Genomic DNA, 13,782 nt, shown 5'->3' with positions numbered 1-13,782 from the left:
CGCCGCCTGCAGAGGGAATCCCGAGGCTTCCCCTGACCGCGACTCTTTGAATCTAAAGTCCCGACGCCTGGGAGAGACCCTGCACCCGCAGCCCCCAGGACCTGAAGGACCGGACTTTCACTGGAGAAGCGACCCCCAGGAGTCCCTCTCCCTTGCCCAAGTGGAGGTTTCCCCGAGGAACCCCCCCCTTGCCTGCCTGCAGCGCTGAAGAGATCCCGAGATCTCTCATAGACTAACATTGCGAACCCGACGCTTGTTTCTACACTGCACCCGGCCGCCCCCGCGCCGCTGAGGGTGAAATTTCTGTGTGGACTTGTGTCCCCCCCGGTGCCCTACAAAACCCCCCTGGTCTGCCCTCCGAAGACGCGGGTACTTACCTGCAAGCAGACCGGAACCGGGGCACCCCCTTCTCTCCATTCTAGCCTATGTGTTTTGGGCACCACTTTGAACTCTGCACCTGACCGGCCCTGAGCTGCTGGTGTGGTGACTTTGGGGTTGCTCTGAACCCCCAACGGTGGGCTACCTTGGACCAAGAACTGAACCCTGTAAGTGTCTTACTTACCTGGTAAAACTAACAAATACTTACCTCCCCTAGGAACTGTGAAAATTGCACTAAGTGTCCACTTTTAAAACAGCTATTTGTGAATAACTTGAAAAGTATACATGCAATTTTGATGATTTGAAGTTCCTAAAGTACTTACCTGCAATACCTTTCGAATGAGCTATTACATGTAGAATTTGAACCTGTGGTTCTTAAAATAAACTAAGAAAAGATATTTTTCTATATAAAAACCTATTGGCTGGATTTGTCTCTGAGTGTGTGTACCTCATTTATTGTCTATGTGTATGTACAACAAATGCTTAACACTACTCCTTGGATAAGCCTACTGCTCGACCACACTACCACAAAATAGAGCATTAGTATTATCTATTTTTACCACTATTTTACCTCTAAGGGGAACCCTTGGACTCTGTGCATGCTATTCCTTACTTTGAAATAGCACATACAGAGCCAACTTCCTACACATATACTTTGGAGATTGTATCATATGCTCACGGCGACCAACTTCTGATCTCTTTTGGGCCAGATCCAGTAAAATTAATAGCTCAGTTTGAGTTGCATGAGGGAAATTGCTGACTGGATGACCAACAACTGCCTCTAACTAAACGATGAGAAAACAGAGGCTGGGTTATTGGCAAAACAAAGGCACTCTGGTCAGCTGATTGATGGCCTACAGAACTTTGTCCAGCCCCTCATCCTAAACAAGTGGTGAAAAACCTCAAAATAAAAACTGACCAAATGCTATCTATGAAAGATCAAGTCAACCAATCTGTGGCACCTGCTTTGCCGCAACGCAGCTTTTAAAAAAAGCTTTTCCTTGGCTTACTTAAACCCTATTCCAGCCACTTATTATTAGTTGCTGGGACTAAGGGAATGCACTGTTAGTTGCAGCTAATGACATACTGCTGGCTAAACTGCAAGTTATGATGAATACAGCTGCATAGCTAATTTGTAATCTTCCCGCACTGTCCTCTTCTGCCCCTATCTTAAAATCTTTGCATCGCCTTCCCATCAAGAAACTGGCAATCTTTGAGCTATGTTGCCTGACTCATAAGGCATTAACCAAGGCCCTTTCTGACTGTCTTCATTCTTAACCTTGCCTTTATCAGCCCACTGAGCTGCTAGGGTCCACAAATAAAGCCCTTCATCACGTATACACACCTACAGATTTGGTGGCAGATCCTTCTCGCATTTGGCCCCTTTTAATTAGATCAGACTTCCTTTTCATATCCGTATCTGCTCCGATTTCACAAAATTCAGGAAGTTGTTAAAAACATGGCGGGCCGCAGGGGAGGGTGATGTGTCTGTTCATTACTGCTTGGCAGGGAAAGTGATGCGTCAGTTCCTTAATGCCACAGGACAGGTGATGCATCGTTTGTGGCACAAATTGTTGGTTCCTTACTGCGGTTCTGTGCTGATGAAGAAAATGGTGCCCAGGGACGATGGGTCAGTGATTCGTCAGAAATCAAGTTGTGATGCGTCTATCTCACAGCAATGAAGCAGGCACTGTATTGTGGTGAATCCATTTTAGTTTCCCTGGGTCAGAGGAGTCAGCTTAGCCTTCGGCTTTGCAGGACTGTTGGCCCGTCGCCTTTACCTACTTAGCACACTCTGCTTTATTTCATTTATTTTATTATTTCTTCTAGCTTTTGCCATTTGTTTATATTTTATAAAAATGTTTTGATTTTCATTATCAGCGCCATTCTGAGAAGGCGTCAGTATCGGAGTCATTGCAAGTGATCTACATAGGTATTGTCATCATGTCCCTTTCCCACTTACGTGTGATAAGAACATAATGCACACAAGATGCTCCAACAAATCAGCATGGAACAACTCCTGGTGGCCTGCCACTCTAGGAGCCGCTCCAACTCCCACCACCCACGCACGCACGCCACCTCGGCTTCATACTGGACTGATTGCCCTCTAAAACCCATCAAATTAACGCCATCTCATCCTCATGTTTTAACACCCTCTGCATGCTTCGCAAGACCTTCAGATGGATCCCCATTGATACCAGAAGAACGGTCACCCACGCCCTCTTTAGCAGTAGACTGGACTATGGCAGCGCACTCTACGCGGGAACAATGGCCAAGCTCCAGAGAAAACTTCAGCGCATTCAGAATGCAACAGCACGACTCATCCTTATCCTCCCTCGCCATGAACACATCTCAGCCCACCTCAGAGACCTCCACTGGCTCCCCGTCAACAAAAGGATCATCTTCAAACTCATGATCCACACTCACAAGGCTCTGCACAACGCCGGCCCTGCCTACCTCAATGAGCGTCTCAACTTCCACGTCCCGACACGCCAGCTCCGCTCCCCCAACTTCGCCCTCGCCACCGTCCCCTGCGTCCACCGTACCACAGCCAGCGGCTGATCCTTCTCCCACCTCGCCGCCAAGACTTGGAACTCCCTCCCCGTCAACCTACATCTGACCCAGAACTTTCTGACCTTCAGGAAGCGTCTCAAGACATGTCTTTTCGAGCAGTAGCACCTCCCCCTCTCCAGCGCCTTGAGACCCTACCGGGTGAGTAGCGCGCCTAACAAATAACTGATTGATCGATTGATTTGTGTAGGAGGCTGGCCTGGTTTGTAGTGGGTACTGTGGTTACTTATACCTTATACCAGGTCCAGTTATCCGTTATTATCCCCAATTGTATCTCCTAAAAAAGGAATGCAAAAAGTTAGAAAGAGTTGTAGGAAAATATATGATTTGGAGGATAGGGACATGTACAGAAAAGCTATTAGAAGATACCATAATGATATTAAACTAGCTCAAAGCTCCTTCTATCAGCAGAGAATCGATGAAGCTGCTGGTTCCCCAAAAGAAGTCTTCCAGATCTTATAGGAGATTCTCCAAGTACCATTGGAGGAGACTCCTACGAAGCCTCCACAGAACACAGCAACATCCTGGCCTATTTCTTTCAACCAAAAAGTTTGGATATCTATTCAAATTTTGGTAGCACTAATCCCATAGATGAAGAGGGGGAGAATCTTACGGAAATTAGATTATCATCCATTTCCCAATTCACCCCCCTCTCTCAGGCACAGGTCATAGGTTTCCTTACCTCTCTGAAGTAGGGATCCCCGCTAGACCCCGCCCCTCCTGCCATCCTTGCTCAAGGATCCGAGGTCATAGGCCCAGTCCGCACAGAATTGCTCAACACTTCCATTACTAAAGGATCGGTGGACAGTATATGGAAGCATGTGATAGTCAAGCTATTGCTGAAAAAACCCAACTTGGATCCAGCAGTGTTGAAGAATTACAGGCCCATCTCTCTTTTACTTACTCCCGCTAAGATTTTAGATAAACACATCAACTCACAGCTTTCCACTTTTCTCGAAGCTAATAGCCTTCTTCATCCCACTCAGATGGGTTTTAGACCAGGGTATAGTACAGAAACAGCGCTTCTAGCTGTCATGGAAGAAGCTAGGAAGGGTGTAGACCAGGGACACACCACCGTAGTTATTATGCTGGACTTGAGTGCAGCATTCAATATGGTTGACCATCAAGTGTTAATCCGAAGGATGAGGAATAACGGTATCAGGGATCAAGCACTGGCATGGCTGACGTCCTTCTTTGAAGATAGATCGTTCCAGGTTCTGGACCGTTCCCATCTGTCGATAAACTACAGTGTAAGTGCGTGTTCCACAGGGCTCTTCCTTGAGCCCTACTTTATTTAATATATACATGGCACCCCCAAAAGCTACACTGGTAGAGTCTTTTGGGCTAACGCTGGTGTCCTATGCTGACGACACTCAATTGGTCATCTCTTTTTCTTCCAACGTGGATTTGAAAGGGGCCATACTATCCACCTGCCTACAAGCTGTCTCAGATTGGATGGCTGATAGTAAATTGCAATTAAACGAAGAGAAGACAGAACTAATGATTCTGGGCCCAGAACCTAGATTAGGCACTCAGCGAAGGTTTCCCACAGCATTGAGGGATCTTCCGCCCCCTAAGAAATCGATCAAGAGTTTGGGGGTCTGTCTTCACCCTCTTTTGATACTGGATATCCATGCTAAGCATATATCCTCTACTTGCTTTAGCCTCCTCAGACTTCTGAGGAAGGTCTTCTCCATCCTACCAGCCCTGGCTAAGAGACTTAGGGGGTCATTCTGACCCTGGCGGCCGGTGACCGCCAGGGTCACCGACCACGGGAGCACCGCCAACAGGCTGGCGGTGCTCCCTCGAGCATTCTGACCGCGGCGGTTCAGCCGCGGTCAGAAACGGAAAGTCGGCGGTCTCCCGCCGACTTTCCGCTGCTCGGGAGAATCCTCCATGGCGGCGGAGCGCGCTCCGCCGCCATGGGGATTCTGACACCCCCTACAGCCATCCTGTAGGAACAGGATGGCGGTAGGGGGTGCCGCGGGGCCCCTGGGGGCCCCTGCAGTGCCCATGCCAATGGCATGGGCACTGCAGGGGCCCCCGTAAGAGGGCCCCGCAAAGTATTTCAGTGTCTGCAAAGCAGACACTGAAATACACGACGGGTGCAACTGCACCCGTCGCACCTTCCCACTACGCCGGCTCCATTCGGAGCCGGCGTCCTCGTGGGAAGGTAGATTTGCCCTGGGCTGGCGGGCGGCCTTTTGGCGGCCGCCCGCCAGCCCAGGGCAAATCTCAAAATACCCTCCGCGGTCTTGCGACCGCGGAGCAGTATTTTGTCGGGGGAAGACTGGCGGGCGGCCTCCGCCGCCCGCCAGTCTCGGAATCACCCCCTTATTGTGGAAGCCACCATCCTTTCAAGACTTGATTATGGTAACAGACTTTTTCTGGGCTCCCCATCTGACATTAAAAAGAAATTGCAAAGGATCCAAAATGCCGCTGCCCGGCTGCTTTTGGACATTCCAAGATGGTCATTTGTAAAGACGGGCCTAGTTTCTTTACATTGATTACCCGTTGAACAGCGGCTAAAATTTAAGTCCCTATGCTGTATACACAGATCCCTTCATGATAAGGGTGCCCCTCTTCTGAAGAATATTGCCACTTTCTATAAACCGAATAGAGGTTTGAGATCTGCTACCTTTGCTTTGGCTACCATACCCAAAATAAAGAAAACCAAATGGGGTGGAACCACCTTGGCTTTTTTGGGAGCCAAGTTCTGGAATTCCCTTCCTCCCAGCCTACGGCTGATGAATCAAGAGTACAATTTTCTGAAGGCCCTAAAAACTTGGTTATTTTAGACCTGGCTCTGGCTCTGCCATTTTATTTTCGGTCTTGGTCCTTTAGCTCTGGGAAACCCTAGGGTAGCCATGCGCTCTATAAATAGTATAACATAACAAAACATAACATATTAGTGAAATGTAGTAGTGTTCTAGCAGCTTAGGATGAACTCGGAGACATGCAAAGCTCATGCAATACCACTTATAGTTACACATTACTTATACACAAGTAAAGACAATACTCAGAGTTCCTACAAATAAAGGTAGGTTATTTGGGTGACACAGCACCAAAAATACCTTAGAGACAATACTCCTTCTGGAGGTAAGTATTATACACAATATATACACTAGACACCAAAATAAGGTAAGTAATTAGACCTAGGAAAGTGCAAACAATAGGAAATGCCATAGAATGCAATGGAAGAAAATAGGTCTAGGGGCAACACAAACCATATACAAAGAAAGTGGAATGTGAATCACAAATTCCCCCCTAGACAAGTGTAGTGTGTGCAGAATCGCTGGGAGAGTAAAAATACAGTGAAGGTAAGTAAATTACCCTACCCCAGAGCCAAGAAAAGCAGGAGTAAAGTACTGCAATTTTCCTTAGGACACACTACACCTCGTGATTGGAATTATTGCAAGAACCAACCAAGTCTGCAAACAACAAACAGTGGATTCCTGGACCTGAAGACCTGCAATAGAAGGAGCCCAAGTCCAGAAGTCGAAAGAAGTTCCAGGAAGGACAAAAGCCCCTGCCAACCCAGCAAAGGGTGCAAAACAAGAGTCCCAGGTTGGACGAAGACTGCAGAAATGCACCCTAGGAAGATGCCAGCGGGTTCCTGCGTGATGCAAAGGATGTCCCACATTGTGAAGTTGGATGCAGGCGAGTTTTGGCGCTGGATTCCAGCCTTGGTTCCGGCAAAGTCACGTTTTGCGTCAACTTGGCGCTATCTGAACCCAGGAAGGACCTGAGGGCCTCAACTGTGTGAGGAGGAAGAGGGGGCTCTCAGCACTTCAGAGAGCCCTCAGAGCACCAGATAGCACCCACAGGTGTCCCAGGACACGGGGACAAAGGAGGTGCAAAATGCAGTTGGTGCAGCACTACACAGGAAGGTCCCATGCCGCCGCAGATCAACTCAGCAAATTGAGAGTGGCAAGATAGAGTGCTGGGGACCTGAGCCGGGCTGTGCGTGATGGAATTTAGCAAATAGTGCACAGAGGTCTCAGGAGGTGAAGAAGACACTGTGCACAGGGGTACTGTTGTTCTGGGGGGAGGCAAGGTCTTCCCTCCTCCAAATTGCGACAGCAGGAGCTCAGGACAGTCTGTGTCGATGGGGTCCACTCTCTGTGTTCCAAGGAGCACGCTCTTCGCTGTGAGAGGAGTCCAAGAGAACTGGTTGTCGACTTAGAACAGTCTCTTAGGGAGTGAGACTGTCACCCAACGGGAGATGTCTTCGGTCCTTCTGGTGGAGGGTGAAGACAGGGAGCCCTCAGCGCATGCACACCATGGAAACTGTTGCAGTTGCTGGCTGGAGCTGAGGTTGCAGGAGAAAAGTATCCCTTGTGGATACTTTGTTTCTGTTACAGGGGTTCCTGGAGCAGGCTGCGGTTGATCCGAGGTCAGAGGATGAAGTAGTAGTTGCAGAGGATTCCTGCTGTAAACTTCCAAGTAGAATCTGAAGAGAACCCACAGGAGAGCCCCCTAAGTAGCCCTGAGAGGGGGATTGGCTACCTTATCAGGTAAGGACCTATTAGGAGGGGTCTCTGACGTCACCTGCTGGCACTGGCCACTCATAGGCCTCCAGAGTGCCCCTACACCTTGCAAAGCAAGATGGCCGAAGTCTGGGACACACTTGAGGAGCTCTGGGCACCACCCCTAGGGTGGTGATGGACAGGGGAGAGTCACTCCCCTTTCCTTTGTCCAGTTTCACGCCATAGCAGGTGACAAGGGGTTCCTCAACCGGTGTAGACTGGCTTATGCAAGGAGGGCACCATCTTTGTCCTTCAAAACATTTTCAGAGGCTGGGGGAGGCCACCCCTCCCCAGCTTGAAACGCCTATTTCCCTGCTCCCAAAGGAAATGCTTTGTTCTGCCTTCCAGGCCTGAGCTGCTGAGACCCCAGGAGGGCAGAACCCTGTCTGTGAGGTGACAGCAGCTGTAGCTGCAGTGCAAGCCTCAGAGAGCTGGTTTGGCAGTGCTGGGGATCCATAGTGGAGCCCCCAGGATGCATGGAGTTGGCTCCCCAATACAGATGTGGAATGGGGGACAATTCCATGATCTTAGACACCTTACATGGCCATATTCGGAGTTACCATTGTGAAGCTACATATAGGTATTGACCTCTATGTAGCGCACGCGTGTAATGGCATCCCTGCACTCACAAAGGCCCGGGAAATGGCCCTGAACTATGTGGGGGCACCTTTGCTAGTGCAAGGGTGCCCTCACACTTAGTAACGTTGCACCTAACCTTCAGCAAGTGAAGGTTAGACATATAGGTGACTTATAAGTTACTTAAGTGCAGTAAAAATGGGTGTGAAATAACGTGTGTGTTATTTCATGCAGGCTGCAATGGCAGGCCTGTGGAAGGGTTTGCCTGAGCTCCTTATGGGTGGCAAAAGAAATGCTGCAGCCCGTAAGGATCTTCTGGAACCCCAATGCCCTCGGTACCTAGGTACCGTATACTAAGAACTTATAAGGGGATCAAGTGTGCCAATTGGAATTGGTAAATTAAGTCACTAGCCTATCGTGACAAATTTAAAAGCAGAGAGAGCATAAGCACTGAGGTTCTGGTTACCAGAGCCTCAGTGACACAGTCAAGCACTACTGACAACACACACATGAGGCCACAATCTATGAGCAGTGGGGTCCTGGCTAGCAGGATCCTAGTGAGACAGGCAAAAGACACTGACATATAGGTTTTTATCTATGAGCCCTGGGGTCCTGGCTAGCAGGATCCCAGTGACGAAGTAAAAAACACACTGACACACACTCACAAAACAGGCCAAAAGTGGGGGTAACCATGCTAGAAAGAGGCTACTTTCTCACAACTTGTTACGGATTGTTTATGCAATTGCTGACACAAGTCTGCCACATTATCAGTTGTTTAGGAACATACCTTTGTCAGGGATCTCACATGATCTGTATAAATACTCACATGGACAAGGTCATTAGAGGGGTTCCTTCCAGTTGCCATCTATGCTGCAGGTCACCTTACTGCAGAACTGAGCTTTTGTGTCACCACGGAGACTGACCTAGTGACCTCATTCCAAGGTAACAAGTGCTGGGGGCCGCTTCTCATGGACAAGGTATTGGCAGATTAGGTTTATCACACCTAGCTCTTGTTAGGGTGGAGATTAGGCTTTCTTGGTAAGGAATTTTGTATCTCACGTTTAGTGCATGATAGTGAAGATTTTATATTCAAAACTGTCATCTTTACAATTCTGCTTTTATTACTGTTCATTATTATCCTAATCATTGCAGCTCATGCATTTTATCGTAGATTGCAGTGTTTTCTATAAATATATTGAAAACTCTCCTGCATCTCCTTCATTGCCTGTGTGTGACTGAGACTTATTGCGAACGAGAGAAAAGGTTAACTTCCGTTGCACCACGACTCCACTGAGAAGTTGCAATCTAGAGTCTGTGCGCAAGGCTGCCAGAAATCACCTTTACTGTCTGAGTTTCGGTGAGGTACTGCTTGTGAGCCTGACAGTTGCAACTTCTTGTAGGAGTGACTCATTCGCCTGCAGACAAAAGTGCTGCCATCCCTAAACCAGCAGTCTTGCTAGGAGCAAGAGTCAAACTACGACATGGCACCACTAACCATGATGTTTTGGCATTCATTTACAGATATCCTGAGTATCTGTCTCACACACAGCAGGTACCTTATGTACTATTATACAGAGATGTCCGTGGTCTTGGGGGCAATCCTCAGCTGAACTAGGCTGTAGGTTGTTCAAGCTTGAACCCTTTAAAGGACTTTAACCCATTTGGTGTGCCTTCTCTGTACCCATTATTCAACATAGCTAACACCATAAACATGCCAGAAATGACAGACACACATTAACACAACATCTAGTAGCAAATGGGTTAACAGATGAGGGGGGTGTCGCATTTATCATAGAAGCTCATGAAGCTTGCCAAACAGAAACTGTTAAAAATGGGGTCTTTGCTTGACAGTCAGGTTACCCTCTGTTCAAGCAAGGACCCTCACTCTAGTCAGGGTAAAAGAGAATCACCCTCAGCTAACCCCTGCTTACCCCCTTGGTAGCTTGGCAGAGCAGTAGGCTTAACTTCAGAGCGCTAGGTGTAAAGTATTTGTACCAACACACACAGTAACTTAATGAAAACACTATAAAATGACACAACACCGGTTTAGAAAAATAGGAAATATTTATCTAAACAAAACAAGACCAAAATGACAAAAATCCAACATACACAAGTCAAGTTATGAATTTTTAAAGATTAAACTCAAAAATAGCGCTTAGAAACAAAAATGCTTCAATGAGATGTTAACACAGCGTCGTGACGGAGTCGTTCCCAACAATCCGACACCAGCGGCGCCGGACACGGAGTCGTGTAGACCCCCAAGTACAGTACCTTTGGTGAAGAGTGAAAACAAGCCGATGCGCGAAGTCGGGAATTGCAGCGTCTGTGCGAAACGTTGAATCCGTGCAGTTCGAGCGGCATCGGTCACGACGTGGTGCGGCGACTTCCACGGAGTCGCGGGGCTGCTGCGGCCTCGGGCCTGCGAAGAGCGTCGCGTTCCAGCGAAGGTCGCGGCGTCAGGTGCAGGCGGCGTTACCGGATTCAGCAGCGGCGTCGGTACGAAGTCGCCCGAAGTTGTTTCCTTGGATTCCACCAGCTTTCCTTTCAAGGGCCCAGGGACTGGATAGGGCACCACTTGTCGGGGTAGGAGTCTCTCCAGAGACTCCAGGTGCTGGCAGAGAGAAGTCTTTGCTGTCCCTGAGACTTCAAACAACAGGAGGCAAGGTCTAAATCAAGCCCTTGGAGATTTCTTCACAAGATGGAAGGCACACAAAGTCCAGTCTTTGCCCTCTTACTCTGGCAGGAGCAGCACTGCAGGAAAGCTCCACAAAGCACAGTCACAGGCAGGGCAGCACTTCTTCCTCAGCTATCAGCTCTTCTCCAGGCAGAGGTTCCTCTTGGTTCCAGAAGTGTTTCTCAAGTCTGTAGATTTGGGTGCCCTTCTTATACCCATTTCAGTCTTTGAAGTCACCTTTCTTCAAAGGGGACTCACACCTACTTGTGAAATCCTGCCTTGCCCAGGCAAGGCCTCAGACACACACCAGGGGGTTGGAGCCGGCATTGTCAGAGGCAGGCACAGTCCTTTCAGATGAGAGTGACCACTCCATCCCTCCCTCCTAGCAGAGATGCCTAATCAGGAAATGCAGGTTACACCCCAGCCCCCTTTGTGTCACTGTCTAGTGCGAGGTGAAAACAACCCAACTGTCAAACTAACCCAGACAGGGAATCCACAAACAAGGCAGAGACACAGAATGGTTTAAGCAAGAAAATGCTCACTTTCTAAAAGTGGCATTTTCAAACGCAGAATCTTAAAATCAACTTTACTAAAAGATGTATTTTTTAATTGTGAGTTCAGGGACCCCAAACTCCACATGTCCATCTACTCTCTAGGGGAATCTACACTTTAATCATATTTAAAGGTAGCCCCCATATTATCCTATGAGAGAGACAGGCCTTGCAACAGTGAAAAACGAAATTGGCAGTATTTCACTGTCAGGACATATAAACCACATTACTATATGTCCTACCTTATCCATACACTGCACCCTGCCCTTGGGGCTACCTAGGGCCTACCTTAGGGGTGCCTTACATGTAAGAAAAGGGAAGGTTTAGGCCTGGCAAGTGGATACACTTGCCAAGTCGAATTTACAGTGTAAAAATACACTTACAGACACTGCAGTGGCAGGTCTGAAACGTGATTACAGGGTTACTTGTGTGGGTGGCACAACCAGTGCTGCAGGCCCACTAGTAACATTTGATTTACAGGCCCTGGGCACCTCTACTGCACTTTACTAGGGGCTTACTAGTAAATCAAATATGCCAATCATGGATAAACCAATTACATACAATTTACACGGAGAGCATATGCACTTTAGCACTGGTTAGCAGTGGTAAAGTGCTCAGAGTTGAAAAGCCAACAGCAACAGGTCAGAAAAAAATAGGAGGCAGGAGGCAAAAAGACTGGTGATGACCCTACATAAGCAAAAGTCCAACACGACCACCTACCAGCCTAAAGCCAGGGGAGAACAATCAATACCTTGATGTACTTCCCTGATTGGGGCGATAGAACAAGGACCCAGGCCCACAACAGCAGGGGCATGTTCCAGTTCTACGCCTTCCTGACTCCAGTTGGATCCCTCTGTCCATACTCTCAGGGCCCACTAAGCTAACCCATGGGGAACCCTTCTCCACATCTGCAGGCACCATCTGTGCAGCGCCTAACTTTATTTTGCTAACAGATGTATTGCAATGGGCAGATAGTACCACCAGGGCCAACACAGTGGTGTTGCCCACTCCACCCCTGGGGTGTGACTCTCGTTTCCCCCCCCCCCCCCCAGGGGCAACTCTGTCCACCAGGACAGCAAGCCACAGTGGCCCCAGACAACTGTCAGGGATGAGAGCCCAACCTCAGGCCTCTCCAAGCACTGTGACTGCGGAGAGTGGGGGGCAGTAGCCCCAGGTGCCTGACACCCTTTGACTACTCTCCCTTCCACCAGGTCAGAGAAGATAACCTGACCCTGGTCCTCCCCTCTGGGGCTCTGTACCCTCCCTCCAGGAGCGGCACCCCCAGAGTAACAAATTGTCAGGGTGCTTGTAGAAGCAGTCCTGCACAATTCTTCCACCAGTGCAGGGATGTTAACCTGCAACTGATCCCCCAACCTGGGGTCTGTACCTTCAGGTTGGACCAGGGCCAGGGGTGAGGCTTCCCTCCCCCTGCCCTCTCTTCTGGGGTTCTGAACCACCCAACTAGGAGTGGCCCCCCCAGAAGACAACATGGTAGGGGCACTGTTAGCAGTAGCCCCTTCCTCCAGGTCAGGGGGGACACCCTGAACCTGGCCTTCCAATCCAGGGTCTGTACCCTTAGATTGCTCTGGGGTCAGGGGTGAGTCTTTCTCTCCCCTTCCCCTACTCTCAGGGTTCTGCACCCACCCCTCAGGGAGAGTACCCCTTGAAATCACACCAGGGGGGGTGATTGGGCAAACCGCCCCCTCCTTCAGGTCAGGGTTTATCCCCTGCACCTGATCCTCCAGTCCAGGGTCTGTACCCACAGACTGGACCACTGCCTGGCAACCCAGGAATTCCTGGGGGGCATACCTGCCCCCCACCAGGTCAGAGTTTACCCTCTGAACCTGGTCATCCAACCCAGGGTCACCAACCTGCGGTTGAACCACTGCCTGGCGCACCAGGACTTCCTTGGGAGCACACTTACCCCCCACCAGGTCAGAGTTTACCTCCTGAACCTGATGATTCAACCCAGAGTCACCACCCTGTGGTTGAACCACTGCCTGGCACACCAGGACTTCCATGGGGGCACACTTACCCCCCTCAGGGGACACACTGTCCCCAAGGGCCACACAAGAGTCTGCCTGGTGCAGGTCTCCTGACCTCTGCCCATCTGACAGAGTCTGGATTCCCCCCAACCCAGAAATTGTCTCACCAAGGTCATTCCTGGGGGGCTCTGCTCTCAGAGCTGACCCCTGACCCTCCAGGTTCTCCACTGGGGTCCGCAACCCCCTCTCAACCCTCTGTCTGGACTGCACCCCCTCACTAGGAGTGGTACTGCCAGACACCAGAACTGGTGGGACGCTGGCTACAGCCGCCCCACCTAGTTCTCCTGACACTGTGGGATCTCCCTCAACAGATGGCCCTATGGTACAGGCTAGGCTCCCCTCCTGGTGTTCCCTCATGGAACCCTCCAGGACCTGGGACCGGATCTCGGGCACCTTGGACCTCAGCCCATACCCATTCCCTCTCCTGAGAGACTGGACATGGGGTCCCTCACCCATCC

The 13,782-nt window shown here is 49.6% G+C and overlaps 1 protein-coding gene across 2 annotated transcripts in view; it reads left to right on the top strand.

Moving 5' to 3' along the window:
- Positions 1-13,782, top strand: part of SLC25A36 (solute carrier family 25 member 36) — a 1,333,693-nt gene that overhangs the window by 1,046,002 nt on the left and 273,909 nt on the right. The window lies entirely within an intron of this gene.

The sequence above is a fragment of the Pleurodeles waltl genome, chromosome 11 (genome assembly GCF_031143425.1).
Source record: "Pleurodeles waltl isolate 20211129_DDA chromosome 11, aPleWal1.hap1.20221129, whole genome shotgun sequence".
Taxonomy (NCBI): domain Eukaryota; kingdom Metazoa; phylum Chordata; class Amphibia; order Caudata; family Salamandridae; genus Pleurodeles; species Pleurodeles waltl.
This window is presented reverse-complemented; position numbering and strand designations above follow the sequence as displayed.